General features: G+C 45.7%; 1 pseudogene; it reads right to left on the bottom strand.

Moving 5' to 3' along the window:
• The window catches only part of LOC135481047 (deleted in malignant brain tumors 1 protein-like), a 70,157-nt pseudogene that overhangs the window by 43,612 nt on the left and 4,972 nt on the right, over window positions 1–21,573 (bottom strand).

Genomic DNA, 21,573 nt, shown 5'->3' with positions numbered 1-21,573 from the left:
GCAATTGAAACTTCTGAACTGATCCCGGTGACCACACACAGGTTGACGACAGTTAGGTTTTGATCATCAGCTGTTGACAATGACTCACCCGTGCCTCATACGATGCCCACATACTGCTGAAGAGACCCCGATGACGACAGTTAGGTTTTGATCATCAGGTGTTGACAATGACTCACCCGTACCTCATACGATGCCCACATACTGCTGAAGACACCCCGATGACGACAGTTAGGTTTTGATCATCAGGTGTTGACAATGACTCACCTGTACCACATACGATGCTCACATCCTCTGAATGGTGACAATTACTGCTGACTTGACCACGATGACGACAGTTAGGTTTTGATCATCAGGTGTTGACAATGACTCACCTGTACCACATACGATGCCCACATCCTCTGAATGGTGACAATTACTGCTGACTTGACCACGGTGACGACAGTTAGGTTTTGATCATCAGGTGTTGACAATGACTCATCTGTACCACATACGATGCCCACTTCCTCTGAGTGGTGACAATTACTGCTGACTTGACCACGGTGACGACAGTTAGGTTTTGATTATCAGGTGTTGACAATGACTCATCTGTACCACATACGATGCCCACTTCCTCTGAGTGGTGACAATTACTGCTGACCTGACCCCGGTGACGACAGTTAGGTTTTGATCATCAGGTGTTGACAATGACTCATCTGTACCACATACGATGCCCACTTCCTCTGAGTGGTGACAATTACTGCTGACCTGACCCCGGTGACGACAGTTAGGTTTTGATCATCAGCTGTTGACAATGACTCACCCATACCACATACGATGCCCACATACTGCTGAAGACACCCCGATGACGACAGTTAGGTTTTGATCATCAGGTGTTCACAATGACTCATCCATACCACATACGATGCCCACATCCTCTGAGTGGTGACAGTTACTGCATACCTGACCCCGGTGACGACAGTTAGGTTTTGATCATCAGCTGTTGACAATGACTCACCCGTGCCTCATACGATGCCCACATACTGCTGACTTGACCACGATGACGACAGTTAGGTTTTGATCATCAGCTGTTGACAATGATTCACCCATACCACATACGATGCCCACATCCTCTGAATGGTGACAATTACTGCTGACCTGACCCCGGAGACGACAGTTAGGTTTTGATCATCAGCTGTTGACAATGACTCACCCGTGCCTCCTACGATGCCCACATACTGCTGAAGAGACCCCGATGACGACAGTTAGGTTTTGATCATCAGGTGCTGACAATGACTCACCTGTACCACATACGATGCTCACATCCTCTGAATGGTGACAATTACTGCTGACCTGACCCCGGTGACGACAGTTAGGTTTTGATCATCAGCTGTTGACAATGACTCACCCGTACCACATACGATGCCCACATCCTCTGAATGGTGACAGTTACTGCTGACCTGATCCCGGAGACGACAGTTAGGTTTTGATCATCAGGTGTTAACAATGACTCACCCGTACCTCATACGATGCCCACATCCTCTGAGTGGTGACAGTTACTGCTGACCTGACCCCGGAGACGACAGTTAGGTTTTGATCATCAGGTGTTGACAATGACTCACCCATACCACATACGATGCCCACATCCTCTGAATGGTGACAATTACTGCTGACCTGACCCCGGAGACGACAGTTAGGTTTTGATCATCAGCTGTTGACAATGACTCACCCGTGCCTCCTACGATGCCCACATACTGCTGAAGAGACCCCGATGACGACAGTTAGGTTTTGATCATCAGGTGCTGACAATGACTCACCTGTACCACATACGATGCTCACATCCTCTGAATGGTGACAATTACTGCTGACCTGACCCCGGTGACGACAGTTAGGTTTTGATCATCAGCTGTTGACAATGACTCACCCGTACCACATACGATGCCCACATCCTCTGAATGGTGACAGTTACTGCTGACCTGATCCCGGAGACGACAGTTAGGTTTTGATCATCAGGTGTTAACAATGACTCACCCGTACCTCATACGATGCCCACATCCTCTGAGTGGTGACAGTTACTGCTGACCTGACCCCGGAGACGACAGTTAGGTTTTGATCATCAGGTGTTGACAATGACTCACCCGTGCCTCATACGATGCCCACATCCTCTGAATGGTGACAATTACTGCTGACCTGACCCCGGAGACGACAGTTAGGTTTTGATCATCAGGTGTTAACAATGACTCACCCGTACCTCATACGATGCCCACATCCTCTGAATGGTGACAATTACTGCTGACTTGACCACGGTGACGACAGTTAGGTTTTGATTATCAGGTGTTGACAATGACTCATCTGTACCACATACGATGTCCACTTCCTCTGAGTGGTGACAATTACTGCTGACCTGACCCCGGTGACGACAGTTAGGTTTTGATCATCAGGTGTTGACAATGACTCACCTGTACCACATACGATGCCCACATCCTCTGAGTGGTGACAGTTACTGCTGAAGAGACCCCGGTGTCGACAGTCAAGCAAGTTTCTCTCATCACCCACACACCGTACGTCGTCCAACGCGATGGTGCCGGTCCCTGGTCCAAACTGACTGGTGGGCACCGTGTGGGCGTTGAGGCTGTAATCATCCATGCATATTAAATACAGAATAGCTTTTAACACAATCAGTTGTCAAACTAGCCAACGTAAGTGACATCATGTAAACGAACAGATTGCTATTTCCGCTGAACACGCACCAAGAATTTGGTAAATTCCAAAACTTCACTTCTATTTATTTGTTTATTTATTTTTTTATGTGATGAGTGCTTCAGGCTAATGGGCCACGTTTTGCCGTAGATATAGGCAAAATATTCCAGCATTTTAATATGACAGAATTTTACCCCAAAACAGAGTCGAACTTGGTTTTAAACTATCAATGTTCAGCGCTTGAATATAACATGAAATTACGTTAACATTAGCATTCTTTCGGCTATTATGTTAGAGACCGAATCACCGATGGGCCCAGATTTCCCATAAATCGCTGTAGGTTCAAGTCCAGCTCATTCTGGCTTCTTCTCTGATCGCATGTGGGAAAGCCTAACAGCAACATGTGGATGGTCGTGGGTTTCCCCCTGAGTTTCCCATTAATATACATATATAGTGACGTCTCATGTTTCTGTCCCCATCAGTTCATATTGTATATTTTTCAATTTATTCTCTTCTGGAATTCCCACAATTCTGTTCCTATTATTCGGTGATATCAGTTCCATCATATTGTTCGTATTGTCCTTTGAAAGAGTTCCCATTACTTTATAATATAGTTCCCATTATTTTGTTATGGAGGTCCCAATATTCTGTGACAGCGTTCCTAATATACTGACATGGAGTTCACATTACCGCTCAATAGAGTTCCCCTAATTATGTTATTCTGTTATGGGGTTAACTTTGCTTTACGACAGAGTTCTCAATATTCTGTAATAGAGTTCTTTATGATCGAGTTCTGATTATCCTGTTGTCATTATTCTGTGATGCAGTTTTCATTATTCTGTGATGCAGCCACAATTATTCTGCCCTCGTTATTCTGTGATGAGATCGCAATAACACCTTGATTGAGCCTCCATTATCCTGAGACGGAGTTCCCATTATTCTGAGACTGAGTTCCCATTATTCTGAGACTGAGTTCCCATTATTCTGAGACTGAGTTCCCATTAGTCCAGTGAGCAGTTCTCTATTCTGCACTATGCTGTAACAGCATAGAATTGAAGAATGCGGAAATCTTCTGAGTTTTTTGCTTACGTTGGCAGTCCGAGTGTTCTACAGGCTACGACGGCAGAACGGCTGTCGAACGAATCGTCACAAACTGTTCCCCACTGGTTTGTTATTAAGACCTCCAGCCTTCCACTTGTAGAATTACCATTTGCCAATCTCCAGCGAACTACCTCTGCAAAACATTGATATGATAAAGTTTTCACATGTGTTATTTTACAGAAAAATGATGAGGCTATGAATATTTTTAATAACAGGTGTATAAAATAACAGGTGCATAAAATAACAGGTGTATAAAAATAACAGGTGTATAAAATAACGTCTGTGTAGATGTTACCTTTTATTGTACATTTACATGTACTTGATACATTTCTCTAAATATAGATGGAAGTTTCTATGTCACAAAGTTAAATGTATGATTTTCGCTTGATCCACATATCTCTTTGACACCCTTCTTTGACACACTTGTGTAACACAGCTCTTTGACACATCTCCTCGATGCAACTGCTTCACACACGTTATTCACATGCATAACGGGCTATATGATGCATGTTTTGACAAGCTTGTTACACTTCCTCGATACACTTTGGAAGCAACAGGCCGTACTGCAAGTGGCTGAAAACCGAATCATTTTCATCAGCCACAATATGCTCTCACACAGCTTTTGGAAATTCAGCTCGTCATACGTTTGGTGCCAGAAAGTCACACTAAGGTACTCGTACCTTGACCACATATGACGCGGACTCCGTCCTTGATTACATATCACACTGACTCGTACCTTGATTACAGATCACACCGACGTCTTCTCCGTGATCACAGTTATTCTGACCAATGCCTTTGGCAGCACACTGGAGGATGTTGACCTCTGACCCCAGACAGGAGAGGTCATCAAGGTGGATAGGACCAGAGCCGCGACCAAACCTTGAGGCCGGCACAGGTGTCCCACCGGGCCTGTGGAGGGACACATAACACGTACGAAAACATTAAGTGACAATGTTCTACAAAAAAACTGATCAAACAATTTCCTGTGCGATTATTCAACATTTATATATTTATTTCATTGATTGTAGTATAACTCTGTAGAAAATGTCAAGAACACGTTTTCAAGTATATGTCGGTTTATGTGTGAGGAAACCGGAGAGCCCAGACGGAGTTACCGTTCTTGGTCAGGTACATTTGTACCTCTGAACTTGTGACAAAACCCTGTGGAAACAGCTAGAGCTGAACTGAAAGCTGTGATCTCACAGACGTTAAAAAAACTAAAGAAAGAGTATTGCCCACTTTGCAGTGCCTCATGGAGTGAAATAGCCTTTATGACTTAAGATAGAGAAAAGACCTTGAGAACAGATAAATGACGTTAAGGGCCGGGAGAAACTCAGAAATTATCTGCGCTGTTTACAAAGAATACAAAGCTGCCTCTCTTGAGAAAACTGAGTTGAACATGACAAATCAAATGGATTCATTTATGTTTTGTAAATGTATTTTTGTTTGTAAGTGTCGTCACTTCACTTTGTTTTATTGTCGGGTAATATTGTGACCTTAAAGGCAAACTGCTCGATTCTTAATTTTAATAACCAGCTCTCACCAGACTTACGTGACGAAGCCGAGCATCCTGCAGTTGACGGTGGCCTCACAGCTAACAGACTTACGTGACGAAGCCGAGCATCCTGCAGATGACGATGGCCTCACAGCTAACAGACTTACGTGACGAAGCCGAGCATCCTGCAGATGACGATGGCCTCACAGCTAACAGACTTACGTGACGAAGCCGAGCATCCTGCATTTGACGGTGGCCTCACAGCTAACAGACTTACGTGGCAAAGTCAAGCATACTTGAGATGATGATAGCCTGACAACTAACAGGCTTATGTGACAATGCCGGGCATCCTGCAGAGACAGTAGCCTCACAACTAATAGACTTACGTTACACATCCAGGCATCCTACAGACGACGAGAGCCTCACAACTAACAGACTTACATGACAAAGCCGAGCATCCTACACATGGCTGTAGGCTCACAACTAAAATACTTACGTGATGAAGCCGAGCGTCCTACACATGACGGTAGCCTCTGGCTGACCAAATCCGTCATCACAGACGGTTCCCCAGGTGTGGTTCAGGTAGATCTGTACACGCCCTAGGGATGTGTCAGCGCCCCCAACCAGACGGATGGGTACCCGCGGGACTGCAAAGGAAAACAGAAAACAAGGCTCAGTACAGTCAGGCAAAGGTACATTGAGACTAGATGAATGATATCTAATAAAATGCAATTTACATCACGGCATTTTTGTTTACTTAATTCTGTTTAAGATATGGTGCTAGGGGGCGTATAATTTGCTAATATTCATGCATTTCCATAAACGGTTATATTAAGGCCCTAACTGCCGTAAATTATGTTACAGTTATGTATGGCCATTTTCCAATTTTCACACTGTCGTCTCTGCTCTGGTACTCTCTATGCTTTCACATGTCTAGTGTATGGATCTGGAGAGGCGCAGTGGTTTCCTCCAGTTTGTGTCTGGTTTTCTCCACCCAGAAACCTGACGTCCTCTGTCTGTTTTTCTCCACCCATGAGTCTGACGTTCTCTCTCTGGTTTCCTCCACCCATGAGTCTAACGTTCTCTCTCTGGTTTCATCCACCCATGAACCTGATGTTCTCTCTCTGGTTTCCTCCACCCATGAACCTGATGGTCTCTCTCTCTCTATGTTTTCCTCCACCCATAAACCTGACATTCTCTCTCTAGTTTCATCCACCCATGAACCTGACCATCTGGTTTCCTGAGACTATAAACCTGACCCTTTATCTAGTTTCCTCCACCGCATAAACATGTTGCTCTATCTGGTTTCTTCCATCCCATAAACCTGATGTTCTATCTGGTTTCCTTCACCCATTATACAGACGCACTGCCTAATTTCATCCACCCTTTACAGCCAGATATTTGTCCAGGTGTGCATGGGTGGGGAGGGGATTCTACAGACTCTGTCCAGTTTCCCTCCTGTGAAATCCTCCACAGTGCAGAATAAAAAACCAATGTTCGACGATTCCTTCTTACAAATTGCCTTCTGTGTCATTTGAGACAAATTTTTTGCAATATATGTGACGTGACATATCCTCTGGAACACATCGACAGACGAGAAACACCTTGTACACTGACCTCCCCCACATATGACTCCTGCGTCATGACTGTGGTGACACCTGGAAGACCACCAGGGCGAATGATTACACTGCTCCAGTGACCCCTCCTGTCCTGTACACCGCACATCCCCAAGGCGACGCGACCCGAGCCCGGCCCAAAGAAACTACCAGTCCTGGGCTGAGCACCGTCACTGCGAAACAAAGTGAGGTCACATTAAATATTGGCATGTCCCATCCCGAGGAAACGCCAATTCCTGGGCTGAGCACCGTCACTGGATAACAAACTGAGCTAACATTAAATGTGGACATCATCCCAGCCCGAGGAAACTCCGATTCCTGGGATGAGCACCGTCACTGGATAACAAACTGAGCTAACATTAAATGTGGGCATCATCCCAGTCCGAGGAAACTCCGATTCCTGGGATGAGCACCGTCACTGGATAACAAACTGAGCTAACATTAAATGTGCGCATCATCCCAGCCCGAGGAAACTCCAGTCCCTGGGATGAGCACCGTCAAAAGAAACTGAGGTCACACTGGTTATGCACCTCACCTGGTTCAAAGAAACTCCAATTTCTGGGCTGGAAACCGTCGATCGTCACTGTAATATCGACTGGGGTCACAATGAATATACAACTCACCCCTGTTCAAAGAAACTCCAACCTCTGGGCTAGGAACCGTCCGTCGTCACTGTAAAGTTGACTGAGGTCACATTAACTGGAAACGTTCAAATGTTTTAATCACATGATGGCCTTTAAATCATATACTACCTGCGTTGGTTGTGACACAATACCTGTGTTGGTTGTGACACAATACCTATGTTCGTTGTGACACTTACCTAGGCAGACCGAGCATACGACACACAACCGCAGCTGTGTTAGCATCCCAGTGGGCGTCACACACGGTACCCCATTCTCCACTGTCACCAAGTGATACCTCCACTCGCCCCTCATGAGAGCTCTGTCCTCCCACAAGCCGTACTGAGACATTGACACTTGCAGGACCACCTATAATTAAATATGCAGATCACCCGATGAAGCATTATTTTACTTTTTAAGTGATGGAAAGATCATCTCAATAATTTTTACACCTTCGTATAAAAAATTTGTTTTTCAAAGAGATAACAGTGCTAATAATGATGGATACAAATTAAAAGACGACCATCCCCTTGCCTTATGAGCTCGGGTATTTGAAACCAGATCACCAGTTCTCGTTGATTTAGCCCCTTAATCAATGAGCTCGCGTGTTTGAAACCAGATCACCAGTTCTCGTTGATTTAGCCCCTTAATCAATGAGCTCGCGTGTTTGAAACAAAGTTTTCCCTGTATTGGCTGCTTTGAAAATGAACTCGTCTTCCAATTCAGCTCTCGCTGTTTTAGCCCTTTGACCTACGATTTCGCGTATATCAATCCAACGCTCACTTTTCATGCCTCTTACACAATGAGCTCGCGTTCCTAAAACCAGCTCCCGCTGCTTCATGCCCGTTACACAATGAGCTCGCGTTTCTAAAACGAGCTCCCGCTGCTTCATGCCCCTTACACATTGAGCTCGCGTTTCTAAACCCAGCTCCCGCTGCTTGACACTCCTTACACCATGAACTCGTGTTTCTAAAATCACCTCCCGCTGCTTTACACCCCTTACACAATGAACTCGCCTTTCTGAAATAAGTTCTCGCTGTTTTAGGCCCTTGAACAATGAGCTGGCATTTTTGAAGTCAGCTCATGTTGTTTCGGCAGCGACTCAAATCCTAAAGGTTGTACTGGCAAACGGCACTCCGGTTTCATCCAACCATAAAATTGAACACTTCCAAAGACGTGAAAAATCCTCGAGTGCAGCGATAAGTACAAGTAAAATAAATAAATGAAATACTTTATCTCGTTTTAGTGTGAGTGCTTAGGGTTTCATCGTCGTACTTAACAATTTTCAGTCATATGGCGACGATATGTCATGGAGAAAGTGGGTTTTTTGTAACAATGTTATCATTATTCAGAAAGTGTCTTTCTTAATAACGATTAAGACAAATATATTGAGAAAATGACTGAACAACCGATTTACGTCTAACATTCATGCTAGTTAATAGCACCGGTATGAAAATAAAATCTTAGACGTGCACTTTCAAGCTGATCTGTTCACACGGCTGATCAGGCCAATTTATTAGACGGATTTTTCGGCGCAATTCTCACAGGTCTTTTCCACTTGAGTATTAAATCGTCTGTACTTGACGCCTGTAAATGTCTTTATGCATCATTTCAGATTCATATTCCTATTATTAACGCCCCTCCCCTATCTACATGGACACATCCTCCGCGTGTCCACAGCTTGACCTCCCCCTACCACCCTCACCCCCCTCCCTCCTGCACAGGAGCACAGGACGTGGACACATCTTCCTCGTGTCAACAGTTTGACCACCGTCACCCCCCTACCGGCACACGACATGGGAACATCCTCCGCGTGTCCACAGTTTGACCTTCCCCAGCCCCCACCAGCACACGACATGGAAACATCCTCCGCGTGCCCGCAGTTTGACCACCCTCCCCCCCCCCCCACCCCCCGACCAGCCACGACATGGACACATTCTCTGCGTGTCCACAGTTTGACCACCCTCATTTCCCACCTGCGCACGCCCCCACCTTTACCTGCGCACGACGTGGACACAGTTTGACCGCCCCCATCATTACCTGCGCACGACATGGACACATCCTCCGCGTGACCACAGTTTGACCACCCCATCCTCACCTGCGCACGACATGGACACATCCTCCGCGTGACCACAGTTTGACCGCCCCCATCCTTACCTGCGCACGACATGGACACATCCTCCGCGTGACCACAGTTTGACCGCCCCCAACCTTACCTGCGCACGACATGGACACATCCTCCGCGTGACCACAGTTTGACCGCCCCCAACCCCGGCTGCCGCACAAGGCTAGGCTGGATTCTGAGCCTTGACACACCACATCGTCCAGGAGAATTGGCCCAGTTCCTGCCCCAAAATGAGCCTGTCGTAACACAGTCATGTTAAACCTGGACAAAAATAAAACAGACTGGGTAATCCGCATTGTATATTTGGATGATAACGGAACCGTTGTTAGTGCATTGTAGTCTTATCGTTATTATTTTGATGTTAAGGCCTCCGTGGTTAGCGCGCTAGCGCCGCGTAATGACTCAGGACCGTCTCACCAATGCGGTCGCTGTGAGTTCAAGTACAGCTCACGCTGGCTTTCTCTCCGGCCGTACGCGAGAAGGTCTACCAGCCACCTGCGGATCGTCGTGGGTTATGTTTGGATATTGCAATTCAAATGACACCCAGCAACCTGCGGATCGTCGTGGGTTTCCCCGGGCTGTGCCCGGTTTCCACCCACCATAATGCTGGCCACCGTCGTATACGTGAAAAATATTCTTGAGCACGGCGTAAAACACCAATCAAATAAATAAATAAATTATTTTGATCTTAGGTTTGGAAATAATGTATGAGTATTAAAATGTAGATGAACACGAGGAGTTTAAATGTGGATGAATATGAGGATGTAAATGTGGATGAATGATGTATGTGGATTAATATGATGAGGTCAATGTGGATGAATGAGGAAATATATGTGGATTGAATATGAAGAGTTAAATGTGGATGAATATGATGAGGTAAATATGGATGTATATGAGGAGGTAAATGTGGATGAATGAGGAAGTATATGTGGATGAATATGATGAGGTAAATGTGGATGAATGAGGAAGTATATGTGGATGAATATGAGGAGTTAAATGTGGATGAATATGAGGAGTTAAATATGGATGGATATGAGGAGGTCAATGTGGATGAATGAGGAAGTATATGTGGATTGAATATGAGGAGTTAAATATGGATGAATACGAGGAGGTAAATGTGGATGAATATGAGCTTACGTTAGGTATCCAAGCATCCGGCAGACAACTTTGGCAGCATTTAGATCGAAGCCGTCGTCACAGACTGTACCCCACTGGTTGTTGTGAAACACCTCAAGTCTCCCTGTGTGTGGGTCCGGACCTCCCACCAGTCGGACTGAGACATTCGTTAACACGGTGCCCGCTACAACGACACACAAAACAAGTTTATGGTCTTCTACTCCTAAATATTTGCATTTTTATAATTAGGGGCTAGTCCTGTACGTTTTGCTGTGTATCAACAAGTATACCGTGAAAAGTGAACTGATTTATTTGATTGGTGTTTTACGCCGTGCTCAAGAATATTTCACATATACGACGACGGCCAGCATTGTGGTGAGTGGAAACCGGCCAGTGACCGGGGGAAACCACGACCAACTGTAGGCTGCTGACAGACCTCCCCACGTACGGCTGGAGTGGAAGCCAGCATGAGCTGGACTTGAACTCACAGTGACCGCATTGGTGACAGGTTTACAAGGAGTTTAACAACATAAGAACCTTACATCCGAGCTTTTTACTTCAAATCAAGAAGAAATCAAATTCAAATCAAGGGGTGACCTCGATGGCTCACGTCATTGAATGGCTGGTTCACTGGGATCATCAGGCCCTTGAACAATGAAGTCGTCTACTCGAATCTAGCTGTCGCTGTATTGACACTCGCTATAAGTCAAGAGGCTTGTCAACGGTTTCCTCCCGGCACTCCGGTTTCCTTCCCCAATAAACCTGACCCCGTCATTCAAGTGAAACATTCTTGAGCACGGCTTCAAGCTCCAATCAATCAAACAACTTTAAAAGAGAATTAATCATTCCTGTGTATGAAAATAATCCTTGATAACGGTCGTGTTATTCTACCACTGTATCAACAAGCTACCCAGAGGGTTCTGGGAGTTTTACACAGTCAGTGTCTTTCTTTATTCAACATAATATCAGATGCCAAACAGCCAAGCAACCTAGGAGTAAAGTTGCACAGGGAGAATAAATCCCAGTGAATATTTTCTATTCATTTAAAATATTGGTTTACCCATGCGTCGATGCTGTGTTTCCAGAAAGTGCTATTTTAGGCGGGTATCGATTTATTTATTTATTTTTATTTATTTATTTATTTGGTTGGTGTTTTACGCTGTACTCAAGAATATTTCACTTATACGACGGTGGCCAGCAGTATGGGATAGGATACCGGCCAGAACCCAGATGACAGTGACAATGGAACTAAACAGCCCCATGTAATTCCCATATTTGTTTTGTCAACATGGAAGTGACCTGTAATCCGTTACCTGGATGACAAATGACACCTGCGTCCTCAGAGTGGTCACAATTGGTTATATTCCACCGTCCGTCGATGTTACACAGGGTCAGGCTGCTCTCGCTGCCTTCACATTCCACGTCATCCAAGAGGATCGGCCCCTGTCCCATCCCAAACCCGTGCTTAGATACAGCCACCGCTCCGTCACTGAGAACAAAGTACGCTGCTGCAATCACTGCTTACACTATGCCAATCACTGCTTATACTACGACAATCAGTAATTACACCACGGCAAACACTGCTTAGGTTACGGCAAACACTGCTTACACTACGCCAATCACTGCTTATACTACGGCAAACACTGCTTACACTGTGCCAATCAATCAATACTTACACAACGACATTCATTGTTTACACTACGGCAATGAATGCTTACAATAGGGCAATGAATCATCACAATATGGCAATCACTGCTTAAACTACTTCAATCAATGGTTACATGACGGCAATCACTGCTTACACTGCGGCAATCAATGACTACTCTACGAAAATAAGTGCTTACACTACGACAGTTGCCCTATATGGTAGCGCAATCACAGCTTACAGTACGACAGGCAATGCTTACAGTACGGCAATCGAAGGACCTTGGTCCCCGAGGTGGTTAGTGTCCTAGCATAATGACACTTGAGTCTCTCACCAATGCGAATGGGAGGCCCAGCTCATGATGGCTTCCCCTCCGGGGGTACGTGGGAAGGTCGTTCACCAACCTGCGGATAGTCTTGAATTTCCCCGGGTTTCCTCCCACCATATTGCTGGTCGCCTTCGTATAAGTGAAAAATTTTTGAGTACGGAGTAAAACACCAATGAAATGAACGAATAAAACACTGCGGAAATCATTGCTTACACTACGACAATTAATGCTTATACTACGGCACTCATTGTTTATACACTGCTTAGGCTAGGGCAATCATTGTAACATGTACCAAAGCTTATAAATGAGTTTGCACTAAATCACAGATGATTATAGCACAAAGTAATTCATAATTTATATATCTGTTTAAATTGTGACGGGAAATCTGATCGGGTGACCACAAATCTGACAAAGTGACTATAAATCTAACTTAGTGACTACAAATCTGACCTACTGACTACAAATCTGACCTACTGACTACAAATCTGACATAGTGACTACAAATCTGATCTACTGACTACAATTCTGACCTAGTAACTACAAATCTAAAATAGTGACTACAAATCTGACCTCATGATTGCAATTTTGACTTGGTGACTATAAATCCAACCATGTGACAACAAAATTGCCCTGATGACTACAAATATGACCCAGTGGCGACAAATCTGATTAAGTGACAATAAATCAGATTTAGTGACTACAAATCTGATTTACTGATTACAACTATACATTGATGACTACAAATCTGACCAGGCGACTACAAACCCGACTTACTTACTATAATTGGAGACCAGAAAATCTGACTAGAAATCTGATTTAGTGCCTGAGAAAATGACCACAATCTGACCCGATGGCTACAAATCTGACCTGGAATAGTTTAGCATCTGGCAGACAACGGCTGCGTCCCTGGCGTCCCACGAGTCGTCACAGACTGTCCCCCAGGTTCCCTGGTGAGACACCTCCACACGACCCTCGTACGCGGTCGAACCTCCAACCAGGCGAATAGGTAGATCTTGGGAAGTAGCTGTAATAAACATCATTGATTGACTGATTTATTGATTTATCATGAGGTCAGGTTTATGGGCGTATGAAGCTGAAATGTCCGGAGTAAACCGTCGACCTTCAGCAGATGCCGTATAACCGAACGCTGGATTCGATCACATGGTCTCACTGGTCAGAGATGATAGTTGATTAGAATAGTCCAATCTGAACTAGCGTGAGAACCTGTAACGAAGGCCTGCATGAGAACACGATGGTGTGACAGATTCTGCGTAGGCCTACATGAGAACACGATGGTGTGACATATTCTCCGTAGGCCTACATGAGAACACGATGGTGTGACAGATTCTGCTTAGGCCTACATGAGAACACGATGGTGTGAACCGTTCTCTGTAGGCCTACATGAGAACACGATGGTGTCACAGATTCTGCGTAGGCCTACATGAGAACACGATGGTGTGACAGATTCTGCGTAGGCCTACATGAGAACACGATGGTGTGACAGATTCTGGTTAGGCCTACATGAGAACACGATGGTGTGACATATTCTCCGTAGGCCTACATGAGAACACGCTGGTGTGACATATTCTCCGTAGGCCTACATGAGAACGCGATGGTGTGACATATTCTCCGTAGGCCTACATGAGAACACGATGGTGTGACATATTCTCCGTAGGCCTACATGAGAACACGATGGTGTGACAGATTCTGCTTAGGCCTACATGAGAACACGATGGTGTGAACCATTCTCTGTAGGCCTACATGAGAACACGATGGTGTGACATATTCTCCGTAGGCCTACATGAGAACACGATGGTGTGACAGATTCTGCGTTGACCTACATGAGAACACGATGGTGCGAACCATTCTCTGTAGGCCTACATGAGAACACGATGGTGTGACATATTCTCCGTAGGCCTACATGAGAACACGATGGTGTGACAGATTCTGCTTAGGCCTACATGAGAACACGATGGTGTGAACCATTCTCTGTAGGCCTACATGAGAACACGATGGTGTGACATATTCTCCGTAGGCCTACATGAGAACACGATGGTGTGACAGATTCTGCTTAGGCCTACATGAGAACACGATGGTGTGAACCATTCTCTGTAGGCCTACATGAGAACACGATGGTGTGACAGATTCTGCGTTGACCTACATGAGAACACGATGGTGCGAACCATTCTCTGTAGGCCTACATGAGAACACGATGGTGTGACATATTCTCCGTAGGCCTACATGAGAACACGATGGTGTGACAGATTCTGCTTAGGCCTACATGAGAACACGATGGTGTGAACCATTCTCTGTAGGCCTACATGAGAACAGGCTGGTGTGACAGAAACTCCGCAATCTACATGAAAACACAATGGTGTGAACGATTCTGCGTTGACCTACATGAGAACACGCTGGTGTGACAGGTTCACCGTAGGCCTACATTTGATTGGTGTTCTACACTGGATTTGAACATATACTGGAATATTTCACTTATTCGACGGCGGTCAGCATTACGGGAGGAGACCGGACTGCCAGACCTTCCCACATACGGCTGAAGAGGAAACTGACAAGAGCTGGACTTGAACCCACAACGACCGAATTCATGAGAGGCTCCTGGGTCATTGCGCTTCGCTAACCACCTCAACCAAGGAAACACTCATAATTAGTACACATGCAAATGTACTGGGCAGTGCCTGTTTTACAGTCATTTCAAGGACTTGATTGGTTCATGGGATGGTTTTTAGTTTTTTTATATATAACAAGAAACCTGTGCAAATTCACAATAGCTGTGCCAGTTTTCTAAATTTCCATGTTGTCTTAATCTCAGCCAATTCAAAGGCCATTTCTCAAAATTTACCCTAACACCGACCAGCCATTAAAGACATGTCGAGTTGGGTATCGCAGCCGAAAGGTCTAAGCTAAACTTTCTTAATCCCACATTTCAGGCTGCGAGGTTAATATCTGAATCTTTAAATCGATGCTGTAGGTGGCAACATTCCCATTCATTTTAAAACCTGAAGACTTAGCTTTTACAAATTTCATTTCACAGTTTCACAACTATATTTCATCAATCCATTTATCCATGGAATGCATAGAAGTCGCACATTTCACACGACATGAACAATGTCGCTTCGGATTGACGGAAGATAAGCCCGACAGGGTCGATCCCATGGCTATTTGTCTTTATTCCTGCCAGGAATTTCAGATGGTTTGGGCGATTTAATGGGAGTATGCCGTTGTTATTGAGGGGTAGGTAGTTTTTACCCAGGAATAGGTTACATGCTGAAGGTATGGCACTGTGGGTATAGGTAGACTATAAAACACAGTCATATGACTAGCTGAGAATCTTGATGGCCCACGTCTTCGTGCCCACGAGCCGTTACAGCATAGATATAACTCATCTGGGGTACAAGAATTAAGGACGTCTTGTGAGTCAGAACAGGTGACTGTCCCAAGGTCCTTGTGTCCACAGTCCATGACTGGCTAACTCACCTTGGTTACAGGAAATAAGGACGTCTTGTGAGTGAGAACAGGAGGATGTCCCCAGGTCCCTGTGTCTACAGTCCGAGAGAGACTAACTCACCTGGGGTGCAGGAAATAAGGACATCTTGTGAGTGAGAACAGGTGACTGTCCCAAGGTCCTTGTGTCCACAGTCCATGACAGGCTAACTCACCTGGGGTACAGGAAATAAGGACGTCTTGTGAGTGAGAACAAGAGGATGTCCCCAGGTCCCGGTTTCTACTGTCCGTGAGAGACTAACTCACCTGGGGTACAGCAAATAAGGACATCTTGTGAGTGAGAACAGGAGGATGTCCTCAGGTCCTTGTGTCCACAGTCCATGACAGACTAACTCACCTGGGGTACAGGAAATAAGGACGTCTTGTGAGTGAGAACAGTAGGATGTCCCCAGGCCCTTGTGTCCACAGTCCATGACAGACTAACTCACCTGGGGTACAGGAAATAAGGACATCTTGTGAGTCAGAACAGGAGGATGTTCCCAGGTCCTTGTGTCCACAGTCCATGACAGACTAACTCACCTGGGGTACAGGAAATAAGGACGTCTTGTGAGTGAGAACAGGAGGATGTCCCCAGGTCCTTGTATCCACAGACCATGACAGACTAACTCACCTGGGGTACAGGAAATAAGGACGTCTTGTGAGTCAGAACAGGTGACTGTCCCAAGGTCCTTGTGTCCACAGTCCATGACTGGCTAACTCACCTTGGTTACAGGAAATAAGGACGTCTTGTGAGTGAGAACAGGAGGATGTCCCCAGGTCCCTGTGTCTACAGTCCGAGAGAGACTAACTCACCTGGGGTGCAGGAAATAAGGACATCTTGTGAGTGAGAACAGGTGACTGTCCCCAGGTCCTTGTGTCCACAGTCCATGACAGGCTAACTCACCTGGGGTACAGGAAATAAGGACGTCTTGTGAGTGAGAACAAGAGGATGTCCCCAGGTCCCGGTTTCTACTGTCCGTGAGAGACTAACTCACCTGGGGTACAGCAAATAAGGACATCTTGTGAGTGAGAACAGGAGGATGTCCTCAGGTCCTTGTGTCCACAGTCCATGACAGACTAACTCACCTGGGGTACAGGAAATAAGGACGTCTTGTGAGTGAGAACAGGAGGATGTCCCCAGGCCCTTGTGTCCACAGTCCATGACAGACTAACTCACCTGGGGTACAGGAAATAAGGACATCTTGTGAGTGAGAACAGGAGGATGTTCCCAGGTCCTTGTGTCCACAGTCCATGACAGACTAACTCACCTGGGGTACAGGAAATAAGGACGTCTTGTGAGTGAGAACAGGAGGATGTCCTCAGGTCCTTGTATCCACAGACCATGACAGACTAACTCACCTGGGGTACAGGAAATAAGGACATCTTGTGAGTGAGAACAGGAGGATGTCCCCAGGTCCCTGTGTCCACAGTCCATGACAGACTAACTCACCTGGGGTATAGTAAGTAAGGACGTCTTGTGAGTGAGAACAGGAGGATGTCCCCAGGTCCATGTGTCCACAGTCCATGACAGACTAACTCACCTGGGGTACAGGAAATAAGGACGTCTTGTGAGTGAGAACAGGAGGATGTCCTCAGGTCCTTGTATCCACAGACCATGACAGACTAACTCACCTGGGGTACAGGAAATAAGGACATCTTGTGAGTGAGAACAGGAGGATGTCCCCAGGTCCCTGTGTCCACAGTCCATGACAGACTAACTCACCTGGGGTACAGTAAGTAAGGACGTCTTGTGAGTGAGAACAGGAGGATGTCCCCAGGTCCATGTGTCCACAGTCCATGACAGACTAACTCACCTGGGGTACAGTAAATAAGGACGTCTTTTGAGTGAGAACAGGAGGATGTCCCCAGGTCCTTGTGTCCACAGTCCATGACAGACTAACTCACCTGCGGTACAGGAAATAAGGACGTCTTGTGAGTGAGAACAGGAGGATGTCCCCAGGTCCTTGTATCCACAGACCATGGCAGACTAACTCACCTGGGGTACAGGAAATAAGGACGTCTTGTGAGTGAGAACAGGTGACTGTCCCCAGGCCCTTGTATCCACAGTCCATGACAGACTAACTCACCTTTGGTACAGGGAATAAGGACATTTTGTGAGTGAGAACAGGAGGATGTCCCCAGGTCCATGTGTCCACAGTCCATGACAGACTAACTCACCTGAGGTACAGGAAATAAGGACGTCTTGTGAGTGAGAACAGGAGGATGTCCCCAGGTCCCGGTGTGCACAGTCCATGAGAGACTTCTCAGAGCCTGAACACCTCACATCTGATAGCCATATTGGTCCGTTTGTTTTCCCCATATTTCTCCGCAGGAATTGTCCTCCGCTGTAAAATCAAACAGATTTGAAGGTATAGAATTTCTTCAGGTATATGCATATTCAGACAGCATGTAAGTTACTACTTTTGTGAGCCTTTACGAGAAAAGCTGGAATAAAACACTAAGTGGAGCAAATTGACACGTGAGTGAATGTCATCAGTTACGTGCCACCATTTGTAAATTATCACATTCCTTGTGTGGCGGCCAGGAAATCGAGGATGGCCGACAACTGAAATGCAGGTTTGACGAAATTAAATCTTCACCGAAATACCCAAACCAGGAATCATTCTAAATGGGCTACCTAGTGAAAATTTGGGCCATATGCTCACGCTTTACAGGGTGTTCAACATTAACTGACATATAATAATTACACCTCCACAAAAGTTGTTAGTTTTAAGTGTTTTTGTACCGGGATGCGATACTCATGAAGTTTGTGGGTGGCACTAATCTTTTGTGTATGTGTACCGGGATGCGATACTCATGAAGTTTGCGGCTGGCATTAATCTTTGTGTATGTGTACCGGGATGCGATACTCATGAAGTTTGCGGGTGGCACTAATCTTTGTGTATTTGTACCGGGATGCGATACTCATGAAGTTTGCGGCTGGCACTAATCTTTGTGTATGTGTACCGGGATGCGATACTCATGAAGTTTGTGGGTGGCACTAATCTTTGTGTATGTGTACCGGGATGCGATACTCATGAAGTTTGTGGGTGGCACTAATCTTTGTGTATGTGTAACGGGATGTGATACTCATGAAGTTTGCGGGTGGCACTAATCTTTGTGTATGTGTACCGGGATGCGATACTCATGAAGTTTGCGGTGGCACTAATCTTTGTAGACATACCTCCAACCCATCATCCTGCAGGCTACGTGAGCTGCGTTTGTCGTGAACCCTCTGTCGCACACCGTACCCCAGTAGTCGGCAACTTTGACCTCCAAACGACCTTCATACTCACTAACCCCACCCTCCAGCCTAATATCCTCCAAAGACAAGGTTGCGTTTTCTAAAAAAATCAAAACGGCGAAAACTGATCAAAGGGCATAATTTTATCCTCAAAGTTTTACGGTTATTTAAAGTTACAGAGTCCACTGCCTTAGGCTTCGATCCTGACTCTAATCAACAACTGTACCTACTCCACCATAACACCTGTTTTTTCTGTTAGCACAGGTTGATGTTCTCCTCACTGAGTGACGGCTAACACCTGTATCTTGACTCACCTTAACTCTCTACCCTGTTACACAGATTACACCGGCATCTTTTCTGTAACCACAGTCGGATTTTCCGCTCACTGAGTGACAAGTGACACCTGTAACTTGACCCACCTTAACTCCCTTTCACCTTTTAAGCAGATGACACTAGCATATTGTGTTACCACAGTCGGATGTTCTCCTCATTGAGTGACGGCTAACACCTGTATTTTGACCCACCTTTACTCTCTACCCTGTTACACAGATTACACCGGCATCTTCTCTGTAACCACAGTCGGATTTCCCGCTCACTGAGTTACAGGTGACACCTGTAACTTGACCCATTTTAACTCCCTCTCACCTTTTAAGCAGATGACACCAGCATCTTCTATGTGACCATAGTCGGATGTTCCCCTCACTGAGAGACAGGCGACACCTGTAACTTGACCCACCTTAACTCCCTCTCACATGTTAAGCAGGTGACACCAGTATCTTCTCTGTAACCAGACTCGAATGTTCTTAACACCTCTTTTTTCTGTAAGCACAGGTTGATGTTCCCGTCACTGAGTGACGGCTAACCCCTGTATCTTGACTCACCTTAACTCCCTCTCACCTGTTAAGCAGATGACACCAGCATCTTCTCTGGAACCAAAGTCGAATGTTTCCCTCACTTAGTGGCAGTTGACACCTGTATCTTGACCCACCTTTACTCTCTACCCTGTTACACAGATAACACCGGCATCTTCTATGTGCCCAAGTTGGATGTTCCCCTCACTGAATGGCATGTGACACCGGCGTCTTGACCCACCTTAACTCCCTCTCATCTGTTAAGCAGATGACACCAGCATCTTCTCTGTAAACACAGTCAGATGTCCCTCTCCGCCCCCCCCCCCCCCCCCTCCATCAATTGAATGACATCTAACACCTGTATCTTGACCCACGTTAACTCTCTCTCACCTGTTAAGCAGATGACACCAGCATCTTCCATATGATCACAGTCGGATGTTAACCTCACTGAGTGACAGAGATTCAGACTTGACTCAGTTCCGACACACATTGTGTCGTCATACACTATAGGTCCGGTACCCTGGCCAAAAAACGCCCCAGGGACAGCGACAGCTGGGGTTCTGACATCAAATAAAAAACCACATAAAATAAACAATTCGATTCTTCAAGAGGCGTGGAATTTGCCACTATTTAAGCACTAAAGTGAAAGCCTGAGATAAACTGAAATGAAGCCGTATTTGCCATTTATCATACTTTCGTCGCCGCTCTGGTTTTACTGTCTATGCTTTACGCCTTTTATTAATTCCTTAATCTTCTGATATTAAGCTAACTACTTTTATCGGAATGAAAGTTTTCCACAATGTGTTGTTCATCTGATAATACAATCATGGAATGACAGTCGATATAATTTGTTAGATTTGCTTAGTATTTGACTAGCTTCTCAACAGTTACTTATTAGAGCAGTTAGGCTTAATGGTGGAAAGAATAGGGGTACCTGCAGTAAACCAGCGCTCCTTGCCCAACAGAAACTCGTAGAATGGCCAGCGACAGCTGGATTCGAACCACTGACCATACTTGTCAACACGAATATTAAGATGACTGTAAACTCCTTAAGCCGAGCTGAGCATAGCCGATGCTCGCATGTTTCATGTACCAGGAATCACGTCACAAGTATAAGCTACTGAGGACTGGATTCGAACCAGCGACCTTACTTAACAGGGGCCAGATGAACATTAAGACGGCTCTTACCGCCGTCAGCCGCGGTGAGTGAAGACGACGCCCACTTCTTCCACGTCACGGCTAAGTCAGAGTGAACTGG

The sequence above is a fragment of the Liolophura sinensis genome, chromosome 13, assembly GCF_032854445.1.
Source record: "Liolophura sinensis isolate JHLJ2023 chromosome 13, CUHK_Ljap_v2, whole genome shotgun sequence".
In the NCBI taxonomy this organism is placed as follows: domain Eukaryota; kingdom Metazoa; phylum Mollusca; class Polyplacophora; order Chitonida; family Chitonidae; genus Liolophura; species Liolophura sinensis.
Note: the sequence above shows the minus strand (reverse complement) of the source record. Positions and strands in the feature narration are given on the sequence as shown.